Source organism: Cryptotermes secundus, unplaced genomic scaffold, assembly GCF_002891405.2.
Source record: "Cryptotermes secundus unplaced genomic scaffold, Csec_1.0 scaffold180, whole genome shotgun sequence".
NCBI classification, from domain to species: Eukaryota; Metazoa; Arthropoda; class Insecta; order Blattodea; family Kalotermitidae; genus Cryptotermes; species Cryptotermes secundus.
The window spans coordinates 5,860,263-5,875,125 of record NW_019718619.1 but is presented as its reverse complement, the minus strand read 5'-3'; the positions used below and the strand labels follow the sequence as shown (position 1 = coordinate 5,875,125).

At 41.6% G+C, this 14,863-nt stretch overlaps 1 protein-coding gene across 2 annotated transcripts in view; it reads left to right on the top strand.

Moving 5' to 3' along the window:
- LOC111861851 (homeobox protein abdominal-B) overlaps window positions 1-14,863 on the top strand; it is a 452,675-nt gene that overhangs the window by 359,015 nt on the left and 78,797 nt on the right. For both annotated transcript variants that reach the window (XM_023846773.2, XM_033750534.1), the window contains exon 6: window positions 7,330-7,373. The gene's annotated coding sequence lies outside the window, so the exon portion shown is untranslated. The remainder of the gene's footprint in view (window positions 1-7,329; window positions 7,374-14,863) is intronic.

Here is a 14,863-nt window from a genome sequence, read left to right as displayed (position 1 = left end):
TTTCACGTGGTATCTCCTATATGGCCCGCGTGGTAGTTATAGAAGGCAGTGGATTCGTGAATTCAAGTAGAGAGAGATCGGAGTAGTAAAGAGACCAAGGGAGTAGTAGAGGGATCAGTCCGAGAGCAGCTAGAGCATTCGCAAGACAGACGTTGGTAAGAAGGAGTTTAATCTGTGAGTTGTTATAATCAACTGCAATTGTAAAAAACAATACCAGTAAACCCAATCATCAAATCTAGAACCCATTACTAAACGTCACCCAACCCCCTAGTACATGAAAATAGTTTTAATTAATTCGTAAAAATTGTTTACCGAAACTTAATTTATTCGTGAAGGCACGACCGATTTTTATTTGATAATTTCATTCCCAAATATATGAATTTAAATGTATGAAGTAACTTTCTTATTGCTAGTGGGGTGGGGCTAAGTCCCTTGAACTGCGGCCACATTTTGCCTATTGTACCAACCCCAGATGATATGTGGGGGTGATTGTGGAGCAACTGGTGGGGAAACCGAAGTACTCGGAGAAAACTTGCCCCAGCGCCACATTTTCCACCACCAGACCCAGGTTCGAACCCGGGCCGTCGCGATGGGAAGCCAGCGACTAACCGCTTGACCTATGGCGCGGCTTAAATAGTAACTTAATATAGATATGATGAACTGTGTGCCGATCACAGTAGCCGCGCGGTTTAAGACATGAAACGTCTTCGCTCACTCTAAAGCTGGGATCGTGTTTTCGGATACCAGTCAAGGCATGGGTCTGTGTGTGTGTTCATTCTGTGTTTGTGTTTTCCTGTGTGTAGGTAGAGGCCTTACGACGAGCTGATCACTCGTCCAAGGAGTCCTACCGTCTGTGTAAAAATGATTACGAAAATGAAGAAGAGGCCAGGGCCCAACAAAGAACTGCAGAGCCATTGATGATTAAATGAATGATGAATTGTGTATTCTCTTCAGAATAGATCTCTATATCCTTGCCACTTATTTCTCATGTAAGTTTCACTTTCGCTTGTCACTTCACAGTATCAGCATCACGTTGCTGAGACCTAACATAGTAAGACAGTTTCCAGTCTCGTCCATTTGTAAATATTTCAAATTCGTCAAAAGATTTACGCAACTGCTCCGATGATATTGATTGGGGTGTCATATTCGCAGTAGTTCACACCTTTCACAGCATCGGAACGCTATCGATAGTGAAGAATTCTGCATGGTAGCCCACAGATAATTCTGCTGACGTTTCAGAGAATATTCCGCCTCTATCTTCGGGATAATACAGTAAGTCAAACAGGAAACCAGAGATCATTGTTTGGTTCTTTCCTCATGCTGATTTTCTGTTGGCTTACCTTTGTGTCTTGAAGATGGATGCGACATGTTCCTCCAAATCTTCTGTTGCTGAGCCGGACTACACGGCGTTTTATCGCAGAAGATTGAGCTCTTCATAACCACCAGTGTGAGAACCGCAGACCCGGCTACGAAAACTATAGAGTAGCGAGAGCTTGAGGACATTGTTGCTTATCAGAGTATGCGGCTAATCGTAATAAGATATTTACGTTTCTGTACAATTGGCAAGCAATTATGTTTATTATCTGATAAATACATTTATGATTTAAGAATAGATAAAAAAGATTAAAAAATGTAAAACTATCCCATAGCCGGCCGTGAACGCCCATAAGGTTGTGAGACGTCGAGACTCCCATACTTTAACTACACAAACGGCTTACAGATGGCAATAGGTTTGCAGCGTTCGATCAGAACGCTGTGGAGAATATATAATACTCTCACACTGCCGGGAATTGAACCCGGGACTTCTATCCCATAGCCCTTCGCTACACCTACTGAGCTATCCCGCAATCGGGCCAAATATTGAGATTTGGAATAGGTTTTGCAGCAGGAAATAATGAGATATTGAGAAGCTCGTAAGGCTGCAATTACACAGAAGAAAGAACCCTCGCATACACGGTGTGTCCAGGATCCGTTAGGATTCTTTTTTTTTTTTTTTTAATTTTGTCCTGCAATGTCATCTGTTGGCGAGTTTTGGAGTTAAGATTGTTGAAGTTTCAGTTCCTCCACGACAATGCCCCACCCCACAAATCGAAGATCGTGCGCTATTTTTTGGCCAGAAAAGGGATCACAGTCCTTGATCATCTCCGTATTCGCCAGATTTGGCTCCAGCAGATTTCTGGTTGTTCCTCAAAGTTAAGTTGGTGATGAAAGGAGACCGTCATGACACCATCCAGGACATCCAAAGGGAATGTATCGCGGTTTTAAATGCGATTCCAGAAAAGGAGTACAGTGACTGTTTTCGAAAACTTTTCAATCGATTCCAGCTATGTATTGATTCAGAAGGAGACTATATTGAATAAAAAGAGTGACATTTTGAAAATAATTCACGTCTTGTATTTCTAATGAACACAGTCCTAACAGAACCTGTACACACTCTGTATCAAAGTGTGTACTTTTCCTTCTCTAGCAGAAGAGAAGCGCATCGCAGTGTGGTGTAATGTATTGATGGTTTCGCCGAGATCAGTGTGTTAGCAAGTACATATCTGTAATGTGACAGTTTCCACTCGTTACCAGGTCACTGACGCGCAAGCATTTCCATATTGCCCTGGCAACAAGTCAGAGCTGCGGCAGGTCAGTGTTCACTGTTTATATATGGTGTATGTTCGCTTTTAACGACCAACAAATCTGCCATTTTAATTGCCCTTTAAAAAGTCTGCCATCAAACAGAGTAATTTAAGATGCATTTTATGAGTACGTGCAGCATTTCCTACATGTTTTGGGGTCCGAATTTTAGATTCTACAGCAGAAAATCCACTTGCTTGCGACCATCTGTTGCATTTCACCTGTTTTTGAACTTTGAATGAATTCAACCCACTTTTACTTAAAATATTTTGTAACATGACCCCTGAAAGCCGAATGGTGGAGCCAGAATAGACGTTCAATGCTAGGCAACGACTCATTAAACAGAACCCTGGGGAAATGAACAAGCACACAACAATAGAAGAACAGTCGATTCTATGCAAAAGTAAACACACCTCGATAACAATAGAGGAATTGTTAGGAAATGATTATTTCTATTCGGTCCACACAAAGTGGTTATAAAGAAGAGTTCAGTTGAGTGAAGTGACGTTACGTAGCTGAAGGGAGCTAGTAAATTGGAAGTCATTTGGCATTTCAGTTAAGAGTCAGACTAGGAGATTTGTGTCAGATGGCCGCCAGCCTGGGAGTTACTCAGAGAACTTCAGTTCAGCCGTTGTGAGCTGTTGCTCTTAGAAGTTGGTAGCTGAGGCACGGGGATAGTTCTAGAACCCAGAGTAGGAGGAACGTCCGTTGTTGAAAGCCGCTAACAAGCAACGGCTAGTGGAGACTGTAACTGACTTAGAAAACTAGTCTGTGTTAAACAGTGAACTGTGAAGTGTAGTCACGAATAGTGTATATAAGTGGCCAATAAATCGAGTCACAAATCCAAAATTCGTCTATACTCCCACATACACGTGACAGTATTGTTTTTATTTACGTGATATTGAACAAAGGAGACGTGAGGAAATAATCCTATCTCATCCTACGTCTGTTTAGAATCTCAATCATCATAAGTTTCAAGGATTAGATAAGTTAGACCATACAACCGCCTCGGGGTATGGGATAGGATCGACGGCGAAAGTCTGTTGCTCTGCGGTGACTACGGATTCTTACTGCTTCTTCCTCCTTTCCTTCCCCGAGCTTCACACCATCTTTGAGGTTGTCTAGTCACGGTGTGATTTTCTCAGGGTATAACACTTGTGTGCTTGGGCGCCTGGATTAATTGGTTAACCTCCGTGTGATCAGAGAGATGAGGTCAGGCGACGCGGGTTAACCTGACACCACCTGGAGTTGAAGGAAGGAAACGTAACGCTGTGATACGCAAGGGGTAGAGGGGTTGACTTCTTTGGAAACGCTAACTACTGGTACATCAGTTCGATTATTTTGACAATGAATACGCATCCTTAACCTCGGACATAAATGGGGGTTGGTAGTTAAAGTTACGCTCTGACTGCTTTTCCTCTTGGAAAGAGCCCTCTTACCCACTGATCCAGTAGGCTCCAGAGCCGATTTTTGAGCTGTGGAGAATAGAAAAATTCCTGTTCCTTCCTGAAATCGACTCTCCATCCGATGGTCGTCCAGCCTTTGTTCTAACCGCTATTCTGACTGAGCTGTAATGTTAAAGTTGTGCTTTTAGTTAAACTAGAACCGATCTATGAAGAAGTATGAGTGAGCGGCGGTAGAGCACCAGTCGACCTTAACTTTCGTCGCTAGATGTGGGTGAATGTTCAGCTTTACCCTCCGGTGTTTGAAGGACGATAAAATTTCTTCCTGTGCTGAACATATTCAGCACTACACCACGAAGACGTATGGGGGAGTGGATGTATAGATCCACTTTTCCTTGAACTCGGCACGAGTTGGAGCTGAGTGGTCAACTTCACGCCCCTGCCGCTTTACCTCCAGGGAAAGTGCCCCCGGTACCCATTGGATAGGAGGCTGGGTGAGCCCTAGAGCCGGTCTGGACGACATGGAGAAGAGATAATATTTGATGCTATCGGGAATCGAAATCCGACTCGGTGTTTGAAGAGCAGTATTTTAAATAATTCTATAGAATAGTTTTATTTGAGACGTCAGAAGTCACTGATTTGTTCAAGAAATTTACTGCAGTTTATAAAAGGAAAATTTCATTAGCAGGGTTATGACCAAAACAGCGTGCCTCTGCAACATGGCATCAGGCGTTTGAACCCAGTTCCTATATTCATAACATATTTCTCTAAGTTCCGTTTTAACACAAACCCCCAATCTGCTCGCATGTATTACACGTAGTTCCTTCTTAAAGGTACGTTTTTTCCAATCAAACATATATATTGTCACGTGTAGGGGCGCTTGACTTATAAGACGGATTCTGGATTGCATGATTATATTTATGGACACCTCAGACACACAAGTCGGGACTACAGGCAAAAAAGCTCTGCCGTTAATTCCACACTCCACACTTCACCGTTACATATGCACTAGCGTTCACTCTCTTCAGCCTGGCAACGGATTTATAACAGTCTCACTGTCACTTCAAATCAAACATGGAGTCTTATTTTCACAGCCTAATTCCTTTCTTGCCATTACTCTGTAGCTGAAAATTCCGAAGACTCGATTCAAATCAATTCCTCTGCTCTCAGGTTCATATTCCGGCAGGCTGACATCCTTCAACTCGTCTCTTTACTTCACTCTATACTGCTGAAGACTTCTTTATAACCACTTTGAGCGGACCACGCAGAAAACAAATCTGTAAAGTTAAGAAGGCGTTTTACTGATCTTTTGCCTAGCAATAGACGTTATGTTGTTTCTAGCGTTGGCTCCCGAAAGAATGTGTTTACCAAGTAGTTGCCTAGCAATGGGTCTATACGTCACAACGTGTGTATCTCATAGCTGCAGTGCGTGTTACATGCCCTCACATTTGTTTCTTCTTTAACCCATCTTTTTTTCTTTTTTCTTGACACTACAGCCACAGTGGGCCTAGGCCTACGTCCATGAACTTCTCCGTTCCCTTCGGTTTTTATAAATCTTACACTTTCGGTAGGATTCTTTGGGCGGGTGATCAGCTCGTCGCAAGGCCTCTACCTGTACACAAACACAGAAAAACCTACACACACAAACTGAACATCCATGCCCTCTGTGGGATTCGAACCCACGATCCCGGTTTCCAAGCGATCGAAGACAGTACATGCCTTAGACCGCTCGGCTACCGTGACCGGCCCTTTAACCCATCACCCTGATAATATCTAATGAACAGGACAGATTATGAAGCCTCCTGATTTATCCTCCCTCTTAATTCCAAGTATTCTACAAAGTACGTCTGTAATTATATTCTTATTCTTAGGCGAGGGACGAAGTGGGCCTCTCACACAGAACATAGGAGACGTGAAGGCATTCATTTTGAACTGCTTACTTGTAAGCATTCCCGGAACAAATCTTTTCTTAATTTCTTCATGAGCGTAATTTTGATGCTTACTTTAGCTTTAAATGCTTGGAATTCTACATCTTTTTAAATCACATGTTATCACAATTATCATCGTCATCATCAGGGACAAAACAGTCAACTTTGAGCCTTAGCTTTCCATAGAATAACCTGCCAGACTTATCTCTAGACCACCCGGTTTTCACTTCGTTAGATTTCACAACATTTTTTTTTCCGAGTAAAGTATTCAGCCATGTCTTCAAACCACAATCTGGAGGTTCAGATCCCTGTACGAACTTTATCACCTAGTGACAGAGTGGCCCAGTCACCGGATTCCATTTCCATCGCCTTCTACGTCTCGCAGTCCTACGGTGGAAATATTGTTAACCCACTTCCATATGAAATGCCTTTAAATTTCTGCGTCACCCTTCATTTTCGCGAAGATTCATTAATGTACTATTAATTTTCTCTGTTTTCACTTCGAAACGTTAGTCTTTATTGGAGTGTAGTAGAATTTTATGCCTCCTTTATAATGTTTTAATGTGTACTTTGGGCCAATAAATTAATTAACAGAGACATGCATGCCTATTATGCATAATATTATTATAATTTTATTCATTTGAACATAATTCCCATCTCTTTAATTTAAATTTGTTTTACCAAGTGGAAACGAACTGAGTATTCATATCACATAAATTAACAATCCGTTTCCAGTTTACCCTACCATAATGCCATCATTTTTATGTGAAAATGTGTTTACTGTGTCCGCAGATTTAATGGAATTGTTATGAAACTGATTCATTCGAGAAAATATCTTCTGAAATTGGTTTGTCTGTTTGAACAATGCATTCTTTATTTATATGTAATTGTTATATCATAGGCAATCCAAGTATAGTACTTTATCGTCATCTCATATATTTCCTCTGTGACGACCACAGTGGCCGTGGAGTCTAAGGCATGAACTGTCTTCGCCACCTCGAACATTGAGATCGTGTATTCGAATCTCACTCGAGGTATTGATGTCTGTGTGCATTTATTCTTTGTTTGTGCTGTCCTGTGGGCAAGTAGAGGAGTTGCGACGGACTGATCCCCTGTCCAAGGAGTTCTACCGACAGTGTAAAAGATTAAGAATTAAAAAAAAACGGCCAAAGTCCAACAAAGCTGCAGAGACACATACATATTCCTTCAATATTTTTCTTGTTGATATTTTTATTGAACATGGAATTGTAATACTGATAAAATTGCGCTTTCAGTAAGCCTTAACAGTTGAGGCCGGAGAGAAAGATGTAGGCCTATACTTAAATATAATTAGCTCCATTATTCTGTTAATACGCGATTCACTTCTACTGTTGCAGGATAGCTTGCGTCTTTCCTCCTGTCACACTGGCCAGTATACAAGGTAAGAGAGCGCTCTCGAGCACACATGTACACACATTGAGATAGTTTCTGTATTTTTGATTCTAAATATTACGACTTACACATATGCTTCTGTTGACCTCACATATTTTCGTCTTTAATTACACTATGCAGTTTTAATGTCATTATTTAATTTCATGCTTTTAAATATTATGTTTGTATGGCCTTCAGCATGTGAGCATACTTTAGAATGCTGTAATGTACGTTTCTTTCTTATGCTCTTCTATGAGCAGTACTTGTCGCCTGTTCTGTATTAATGAGCTCGTTATAAAACTACTCAGTCCCATACAGCCTTTCCGTTCTTAAATGGCCTGCAGTGTTAGGAACCGAAACTCGGTAAACGTCAGCATTTTCTCTCATATGACTTTACAGTTACTGAATACAGGCCTGTTTAGCATTTTCAGTTTATTCCACATCATGCCGAAACAAGTTATTCCAAATTGTTAGGCCTGTTAAGTTTCAAGTTCGTTGTTGTCTTTGAAAGCGTGAAAATATGAAATAATAATAAGGTAGATTTATTGGAAAAACCTATAATACTGCAAAAAGTAAAAGAGCAAAGCTATCCCTGTAACAGAAGCGACCTCCATAGTCTAGGGGTAACGTTCCCACCTCATGACTCAAGGTACGCGGGTTCAAACCCGGCGGAGGTCGTGGAATTTTTAAGGGCGGTAAAATTAAGGGAACAAGTACTCCGGGAGGGACTTTAAGTCGTGGGTCCCGTGTCGTAGATTTACGGCACGTAAAAGAACCTCATGTCTCTAGGAGACCTCTGATCAAAATTTGTCCAAAAAATTTCCCGCCCAAAGTAGTTTCCAATGCCTGCCAGAGGAGGGGGACCCCTCTGACAGAAAGGGACTAACTATTAGATACCACTGTCAGTAGAAGGTTGGAACCTGGCTGCCAGAAAGGGACTAATAGTAAGCACCAGTACCGGTAGGGGATGGAGACTGTAGAAATTAAAATGAGGATGTACAATAGACTATCAGTCGCGGTGCATGGGGAAACCCACCCCCTCAATACTGAATAACTGAATCCCTGTAACAGACCGTGGAGACCGATAGGGCTGTGAGATGTTGAGGTTCCCACATTTTCTAGACAATCGGCTTATAGATGGCGACAAGGTTGTCAGCCCTACGCTCCGGCTGCCCTTTACCCCCAAGATTTTTCCAATAATATTCCTGGCACTCATTTCTGTTAGAAGCTGAGTCGACCCCAGGGTCATAGTGTGGCTGCAAGGATTAGGTAAATTGAAAAAAATCCAATCACCTCATCGGGATTTGAGTCCGCAACCTTCAGGCTTCTAGCATAATGCCTCAACCAACTACGATACCTCTATTCAGTTTAATTTTAAGACATCTATATTCATAATATTGTTACACTACTCAGATTTATACAGCAATGAAGTAATTTATATTTCCCACCGTTCTGCTCATGAATTACTTTTTATGAATTTGTCCATAAACCTACTTCTGTCGTTTAAATGTCACATTAGTAGTTTAATTACACAGTACTGATCAAGCGCCGGTCACGGTAGCCGAGCTGTCGAAGACATACACTGTCTTTGCTCACCCGGAAGCCGGGATCGTGGGTTCGAATCCCACCCAGGGAATGAATGTTCAGTGTTTGTATGAGTGTATGCGCGTTTTTCTATATTTGTGTATAAGTAGAGATCTTACGACGAGCTTATCACCCGCCCAAGGAGTCCTACCGAATGTACAAGATCTAATAAACCGTAGTAAATCGGAGATTTACATGGATGTGGGCCAATGTAGAGCAAATTATAGTTGTAGCGCTAAAGGGGAAAAAAAGTACTGATCAAAGAGCTTATTAACGTCGAAATGAAGTTTGAGAAATTTTGTTAAGACCAAAGAGTCTTGCTCTTTCCTAGTAAGGATGACTTTATAGAAAGAATAATGCATCCATCCAAAATTAGAAATGCTCTTCTACAGCAATGACCGCAATTAATCACTTACGAAGCAAGTTTTTAGAATTATGTATGGCCCTCTTTTACATATTTCTGGATACATGCGCGGTTTGGCTTATGGTCACATTCCCATTCTTCACTTACGGGTTCTCTGACGCACGTTTCTCTGCTCATCTGAGCTTAGAAGTTATTTCTGTTCCTTTCGCTACTATCTCGTCTGTCATCCTTTGTATTCTAATTGCTAATGCACAACAAAATGGAACATTAGAAGAGGTGTTGATCTCATTCAAACGTGGAACGCAGGATGCATGAATTTAAACGTTGCTGCATGGACTATATTACAAGGTTTGTTTTACACTGTTTATTACATCCGTACGTTTATTTACGTTCATGCTTATTAACCTTTATTTCACATGATATGACTAACTTTTACATGTCTTTATATCTTGCTTGTAATATGCATGTTATGATGAAGCAGATAAAGCACTGATTTGTGTTTTAGATTAATTATATCATGAAGTTGCGTAAGATGGTTGTGTTCAAGCAGGTCTATTGTAATACCTGTAGTTGGATGGGGACGGGGTTTAGATGCACTTAGTAATATTAAACGGAATTCCTGGTTGAAATTTATATTTCTCTCAGTATGGCTGATTTTACGAGATATAAACCCAACTGTCGCTAACAAAATTTACTACTTTAATTATAATTAGTATAGTACGAGTTAATGAGTTCTTAAAATTTGTGACGATTTTATATTAATAAAGTTATTGACTTGTGAACGTTATCCACCTTTCTGTTTAAAAGCAACAAATTGGAGACTGGCATCTGTCTCCGTCCTCAGATTAAGTCCATCTGAGTTGTGCCCAACTGAGTAGCTTTCGCCTGAGGTGTGAGACGGAGCCAAGTATCCGNGGCGATACGTTCCTCCGAAACGTCGGTTAACACCACATATATACGGTGCCAGATCCCAGAAAACTGCTTTCTTCATAGTCACCGCCGTGAAAGCCTCAAATCTTACATCCGAAAAATTGATTTAAATAAAAAACATGATGGTGGAAAAGGTCAAAAAGGAAACAATTGCATTATGAGTTATGCAATCAATACATAAGTATTTTCGCTTAATGAGAGATTTCCTGATGTTTTTAATGAAACATATTCTTGTTACATCAATTATTTTTGCCGCAATGGGAAAAGAAACTTACGTTTTTAAGAAGAATGACATTTTCTGGGATGTGGCGCCGTGTAGGTATTGTGTAAACCGATGTTTCGGAGGAACGTATCGTCTCCATCTTCAGGGTAAAATATCTGAGAACGAGGAACCAGCGTGAGCAGTTGGCTGCAGCACCACACGGCACCACAGCCCAGAAGACGACATTCTTCACAGTTACCGCCGGGAAAACCTCAAATCTTACACTTGCCTTGTTTAGATTTCCAATCACTGAAAGATGAAATTTCCTCTGCTACAAAAGTAATTTAAGAGTCATGGTATGAATAACCGGAACTATGCCATGAGTTTGGAATACACTCACGTTGTATACTGACAACATACGGAAAGTTCGTTTCCAAAATGGGAATATGCACATGTACAAGGACAAGCGCTGTTCCAGAAGAACACGAATGCTTTTCAATTTCAAAGATTCTGATTCATGAAATGTTCCCCTGAATTTGCTGTAAGGCTTACAGGAACATGCCTGAGTTCCGCAGTGTGTTCTGAATAAGAAACAATTCCACGTCACCTCAGTAAAAGCAAATACGGTGGGATGAGGCGTGGAAGGTTAAATGCAACCCGTCTATTAGTCCGAAAGAAGTCAGCCATTTGCAATACTTTGTGTATTAATAATCCATTCCAGTAATGATCCTGTACATGTATGTTCATTTCCGTCGAAGGGACTGGTGCAAGGCACATCAACTGCCTCCGAAGCAGCTTGGTGTATACAATCTCACCCGAATACCCACCCAAATAAACACCAAGGCGGGGTCTCCATAAACCTCAGCAAAGCGTTTTATAACAGAAAGGCTGAAAAGCTGCAGAGGCGAGGATACTACGTACATAACAGACATTTCGTATATTCGCTCTAGAAACTTCTGAATTTTCTCTGCACTTTCGGGGAATATAAGCATGTCCTTGAAACACAGAACTATAAACTTTCTTGTCATTGATTGCATTTTCTTTCGCATTATGGTATTCTGGACTGTGACACCGTGGAGTCTTATGTAAGGATGTTGACGTTTCGGAGACATATGATGCCTCCATCTTCAGGGTTCAAGTGTATAGTTCCAGGAATTGACTAAGTTACGTAAGCATGTTGCAAGGAATGTGATCATGAGGCTTAAGGACAGGGGGTAAACCAAGATGCCCGATCCGGGCCTTGGGAATTATGGGCAGAAAGCGACCCTTCTAACACGTAAAGTGTTTTTTTCTTTCGCATAGGTGGGAAATGGAATATCCCTTCTCCCTGGATCTTCTGATCAGCTTCCTTGTAACCCGCCTTACTACTTCAGCCTCTTTCTGAACCTATATAATTCAGACCTGAAGATGGAAGCAGGATATTTCTACGAAAAATCGGTATCCACCTACAAGCTTGCAGGATGGCACAGTTCAGAAGACCGTTAATAATGATAATCGCCGCCATGAAGATATCTTAACTTAAAATTAATTTATTATTTCCATTTATCTGTGATTCCTGGACCATTAACGAAGGTATTTCAGGTATAGAAGTGCATGTCGTCGAATGGGGCGAGAAGATGACCGTGAATGAACTGCAGCAAGAGTTCTGAATTGAGAGAGCATGGCCTGTTTAAATGCAATGTGCTAGAATTTGCCTAGCGAGAACACGGACAGTTTCAGTCAGAATTTCAGTGAAAAAATTCTCTCGCTCAGTTCTCATGATTTCCCAGACTTCGAGAAATTCAGGTCACTTTTGGACAAGGGATTAATTTGAGACTGTATATTGGTACGTGTGCTAAGCTTCTGTAAAGATTCGGCCACACAGAGCGCTACACTATGTTCGCTACGTACACTACTTACGCTGTGTACACTCTGCGACGCAGCTAACATAGGGAACATAGCGTACGTAGCGTACGGAAGTCTGTGTGGCCAGTCACATTGGCAATAAAGGGAGATACTTTTCTGTTCGTATAGCGAATATAGCTTACGTAGCGCTCTGTGTGGCCGAACCTTAATAGCAAAGCAAAATGTAACTTTCCAAGCAATTTCCACAGGGGAGGCTCGCCTTCTTGTTACCGTCAAAACGCCACTTCTGAGTACTCTGTCGTGCACTGCGCCTTCTAGTATCACTTCGCAGTGATTCCGCCTGCATGTCGACACTTGTAAGTGGGAGTGAGAGAGGTGAGCCCTTTGAAGAACCGGCCCGGATACTCTTTGTACGCGAAGCAGTAACGAAATGAGCAGTGTGGGCGGGTAATGATGTGACAATGAGCTTCCAGCACCTACGGATTCTCCTTATGAATCCATATTCAGGGTATTCAAACCACTGCGTCTATTGTTCAGCGCCCACCTTACCATCTGCGCGTGTTAACGTGATTGTTGTCACGGATACAATTCACTGCCTTTTCTGCGTGTTGATATTGTTTAACGGCGAAGTCTTGTTGCAATAGAAATTGCGTCGATTCTTGTAACAAATAATCTTTGGAATGTCACGAGGTCTGTCGGTCATCAGATTGGTTCCATATAAAAAGGAACTATATTGTTACTGTCTTCAGTAAAGTAGATATAAATCACGTTTGGAGAACATTTCAGTAGATCCTGCTCGTATCACTTTCCTCCCACTTGTCTTGAAATCGTTCAAATGGGGATTTTTTTAAAGTCTTTCATTCTTGTTGTCATGGAAAGCCACACACACACTATACATTCAAATATAGCTGTTTGTGTTGTTTACCGAAAATATATAACTTATCTAAGGTCTTACAGTCTTTCTTTTGGATCTTGGCTGCTTTTTCAGTTTCTTAATCCTATACACAAAGTCGGTAGAACTCCCTGGACGGAGGATCAGCCCATAGCAAGGCCCCTATCTACACACAGAATTACACAAATACAAAGTAAAAGCAAAAAGACATTCATATTTTGAGTAGGATTCGAACCTACTATCCCAGCGTTCGAGCGAGTGAAGACAGTTCATGTCTTAGACTACGTGGCTACTGATTTCAGCTGAAAGAATATTCTAATGATGAAAAATGAACTTATCCGGCCCAAGATTTCGTTTCTTAGGGCGAATTTTCTGTTGCAAACCTCTTCAAGATCTTGAAGTATCGTGTTTCATTGAATTTTTTCTAGAGAGGAGGAATTCCTTTATATTTTCTTTCGTGTGTGTGTGCGCGTGTGTGCGTATGCATACGTATATAGGCCTATACATAAACATACAAGCCTCAACACGAATTTGACTTTCGATTCTGATATCCACTCATTTTTCTATCGCGGAGAGCGGAAGTTCTGAGTGGAAACGTCGAGTTGCTCAGCTCGAAGTCTCAGCTTACCATTAGTTTTCTATGATGTTGGGTTCTTAAGCTGCGTTCACAAACAAAGCTATGATGAAACAAGATATGCATTGCTGTTTCAAAACGAAATTAATCCCAGCAGTTATTTGAAAGAAAACTATTGAATCGTGTGGTCACGCGATTGAACACATGCCACTTGGTCAATGGTTAAGATATGCAGTTAAAGGCTTTATTAGTGCAAAATCTATATCCAAGACTGCTCTCAGTCTAGCTCAAGCGAACGTATTTTTGGAGTAAATATTAAAATAAATTTTAAAGGATGTACTGGGTTCACTTGGTTTAGGAAAGGGATCAATGAGGGGCTCTTGAGAACACGGGCAGCTCAGCAACTGTTAGCTTCTATTCTCTGGAGTTACGAGTCGAGGAGCCGAGACAGCTCAGTCTGCAGACACTGCACGGTAGAGGAGTCGGTTACCGACTGTCAGGGGGAGGAATGGTAACAGATTGACTACTCGGGACATTGTTTCCACAGGGGTAAGGAGGCCGGAACCTGAACCTGATGACTCACCTCCACTTAGTGCCGAGATCAAGAATGCGCGACTGAGTGCCTCCACTCACCTATGTACGTGTATCTTCATGGCTTGGTGCTTAATCAAGCGCAGGGAGAACCGAACATTTAGTTTACCTTACTCGATTAGCGTTGGTTCCTTTGTTAACTTGTGTAACCCAAGTTCTGTACTGGCCGGTCACGGCAGCCGAGAGGTCCAAGTCATGTACTGTCTTCGCTTGCTCGGAAGCCGGAGTCGTGGGTTCGAATCCCACACAAGGCATGGATGTTTGGTTTATGTATGCGTTTACTCTGTGTTCGTGTTGTCCTGTGTTTAGGTAGCGGCCTTGCGACGAGCTGATCACCTGTCAAAGGCGTCAAATGTGTCCTACCGTCTGATGATCCAAAGTTGGAGCAAGAGGAGAGAAAATAAAAAGTTCTGTACTAGCGCTTGTGTCGTCAAGCCCAGAGCAGAGCAGAGCAAAGCAAAACAAAGCAAAGCAAAGCAAAGCAAAGCAAAGCAAGTCTTTCAGAATGCGGGATCGAA